At 31.2% G+C, this 3584-nt stretch overlaps 1 non-coding gene across 1 annotated transcript; it reads right to left on the bottom strand.

Moving 5' to 3' along the window:
* Positions 1-465: 465 nt before the first annotated feature.
* LOC111742587 lies at positions 466-572 on the bottom strand. The gene has a single exon (XR_002781392.1). It is a non-coding gene; the product is annotated as a U6 spliceosomal RNA (small nuclear RNA).
* Positions 573-3584: the final 3012 nt, after the last annotated feature.

Here is a 3584-nt window from a genome sequence, read left to right as displayed (position 1 = left end):
TTATGTGGTTACCATTAAATTCATGCAAAAGAAATTTTCATATATACAGCAGTCCTTCTGCGTATATCTTATCTCCATTCCCCTTTGCAAATTCAGACCTTTGCCTTTTCCCCTTTTCTATTTTTGCTGTCTCAAATTATTCTTATTTATGCTGTGGGTTTATTTCTGAGTTATAGTAGCTATTGTCTTCCTCTCTTTTTAAATGTTTTTACCTCTTGTAACCATTATGTAATATTTAAGTTTATAATATCCTATTCTGAATAAGGGTTGCAATTTCCTATTTCTATCTATCTGTTAGTCATCTTACAGTTTTGTATCTTTTTGTCTTTTAGTTTCAGATAGTATAACCCCCTTCAGTATTTCCTGTAATGCAGGCCTTGTGGTGGAAAATTCCCTCAGCTTCTCTTTGTCTGAAAGGGTCTTTATATTTCCTTCATATCTAAAATGGAACTTTTCTAGGTATATAAAAATATGGAATGCTTCACACATTTGTGTGTCATCCTTGTGCAGGGGCCAGGCTGATCTTCTCTGTATCATTCCAATTTTAGTATATGTGCTGCCAAAGTGAGGAATCATGGCTAATTTCTGTACTTTTTCCAGTCCTCATCTCTTCAACCTCAGTTTGTAATAATGCTATTGAGATTAATCTCACTTATTATCTTTTAGAGATTAAAAATAAAAGAGTTACATATAAAATTTATGCCCTCCATTGATTTGCTTCAAGTTTGTTATATCTAGCACATATTTTCCAGAGGTTGTATGTGTGTGTGTGATTATTGCCATTTTCAACTGTTATTAAGGATGGAATTTTTTTTATTTCTTTTTATTCATTTTGTTATTTATTTATTTATTTTTTTTGAGAAAAACATGAAGTTTCTATTGCCTGTTTTAAACATTCTTGATTACTTTTTAAATCTAGAAATATTATGGCTGAATTTATATACTTTATTGTATTCATCATGAAAGGGAAAATTTAAGCACCTTAACTAGATTATAAAACTTTACATAACAAAGTAAAATAACAATGTATTTGGATCTTTCAGATAACATAAATTATTTAGGGCTCTGACATTGATTTATCTTATTTTTAGATTATGGCCTAAAGCATTTAAATAATTATAACAAAATAATATTGGAATTAAGACTAGAAAAGTAACTGGAAATGAAAATGCGTACCTTCATCTGACAGCTAGAAAGTCTTGCTCAGAAACTGTTCATCTGTATTAATGGTACTTTTATGACAGAACATAATAGTGTCATCATGTATAGAATATTTCTTCAAGTTGGGGAGCAATTATGTGCAAGTGACATATTGACAAAGCAAATTTATTTTATTTAGATAGAGTTAATTAGTGTCTCTTATATACTTATTATCATCTGGTCTGGTTTTTATCTTCTTTCTTTTTGCTTATAAATCTATATTCTATTTAGATGAGTTTATTAAAGTAAGCTCTAATGCAAAGAACTGCATGCCTGACAAAATACATAGACTTTGAATTACATATCGAAATAAATTGGTAGTTCCTGAAAAGCACCCAGGAAGTGAGGATGAATAACATAAAGAAAAACAATACCTTTATATTTATATCTGGAATAAATTTTGTAGTCCATGGACCTGGGAGTTCAAAGAAGGTTCTGAAGAATATAACTATAGATAGATCTCATTCAATACAGAAAATATTATAACTTGCTTAATTGGAAACAATAGAAGTATAACAGCTTTGAGAAAGAAGATATAGAGTTAATGGAATTTTCTGGTTGATTAAAAATTACCTTAGAATTGATTTTTGTTTCAATGTTTATTGGTTAGAAAGCCTTCTAAAATACACATTTAGTGCCTTCTACCTTAGAAAATGTCATGCAAATATTTTCTGATCATTGAAGATTATGTAATACCTTTAAATCATTCTGTACTCTAAACAATTTACTACTGAATAAGCATATTGGTAGATTAAAATTGCATCTAGAGGGTCTGTAGCACAAACTCTAGTAATTGTTATTTTGAATTAACTCCTGCCTATTTGCTCTTTTCCTTTTTTTTTTTTTTTATGAGTCTGGTGTAGTCAGTTTAAATATGAATTTGTCCAGTAAGTGATTTTGCTATGGAATCCATGCCCTTTTACATACTTCAGCAGTTCCTCTCTCTCTCCTTTATATAGTAAATTTTTCTCTATATACTGGGCCATTCTGAGTAGTATACAAATATGCTGTTATTTCTCTCATTTTAGGAATATGTTTAAACTAAATTCCCTGCCAGCTGCCTTTCCAATTCTCTGAAATTTTCCTACGAAACTCCTTTAAATAATGATACATACGTGCTGCCTTCAATTTGTCTCCTTGTATTTCCCATTAGCCCTTTTAATTATGCCTTTGTGCCTAACAAATCACCCAAACTTAACTTTTCAGAGTCACCTGCATGTTACTAATTCAGTAGTCAAGCTCTCAGTTCTCTCCTTACTAGATCCTTCATTGGTATTTACTCAATTGATTCATCCCCATTTCTTAGTACACTTTTTCTTGACTTTCAGAAGACTAAACTTATCTGGTTTTCATCCTACCTCAATGCTCACTCCTTCTCAATCTTCTTTTGCTCAATTTTTCCTTTTCTGAACTTCCTAATATTGGAATGTTTTCCCTATCTGCACTTACTCTCTTGATGACCTTATCCAGACTCAGGACTCTAAACATTATTTATAGATCGATAACTTCCAAATTTTTTATATTTCCAGCCCAGGCCACTCTCTAAACTCTAAATGTGTACATTCAATCACTTATTCATCATCTTCACTTAGCGATCTAATAGATAGCTCAAACTTAACATGTCCAAAAGTGGACTCTTGAACTTCCTATAAAAATCTATTCTACTTATAGCTTCAGGGGGTGGCAATACCTTTCCTTATGCTTCTAAGATTACTAACCATCCTAGCTTGCCAGGAACTGAGGGAGTTCTCAGAATGAAGGACTTCCACTATTAAAAGTGGGAAGTCTTTAGCAAACCAAAATTAACTGGTCACCTTACCAGTTCCTCAGGCCCAAAATGTTAGGACCATCCTTGATTCTTTCTCTCACATTGTATATTTAATCTATTAGAAATTTCTGTTAGTGGCCTCTAAATAGATGAGAACTCCAGTATAATAGTTCAAATTAAGGTAAAAAAATGTTAGAAGTTTTAAAGAATTTTTAAAAGAAAAATTAGCAAATATGTTCTCCCAAACAGAAGATTGTCTTTTTGTTTTGTTGATGGTTTCCTTTGCTGTACAAAAACTTTTTAGTTTGATGTGGTCCCATTTGTTTATTTTTTCTGTTTCTCTTGCCCGAGGAGATATATCTGAAAAGAAATTCCTATTAGTAGTATCAGAGAATTTACTTCTAAAAGTTACTTCTATGTTTTCTTCTAAAAGTTTTGTGGTTTGGGATCTTACATTTAAAGCTTTAATCCATTTTGAGTCTATTTTTGCATATGGTGTAAGAAGATAGCCCAACTTCTTTTTTTTTTTTTTTTTTTGCATGTATCTGTCCAATTTTCCCAACAGCATTTATTGAAGAGACTATCCTTACCTCATTGTATATTCTTACCTCCTTTG

The sequence above is a fragment of the Pteropus vampyrus genome, unplaced genomic scaffold (assembly GCF_000151845.1).
Source record: "Pteropus vampyrus isolate Shadow unplaced genomic scaffold, Pvam_2.0 Scaffold97, whole genome shotgun sequence".
Classification (NCBI taxonomy): Eukaryota; Metazoa; Chordata; class Mammalia; order Chiroptera; family Pteropodidae; genus Pteropus; species Pteropus vampyrus.
Note: the sequence above shows the minus strand (reverse complement) of the source record. Positions and strands in the feature narration are given on the sequence as shown.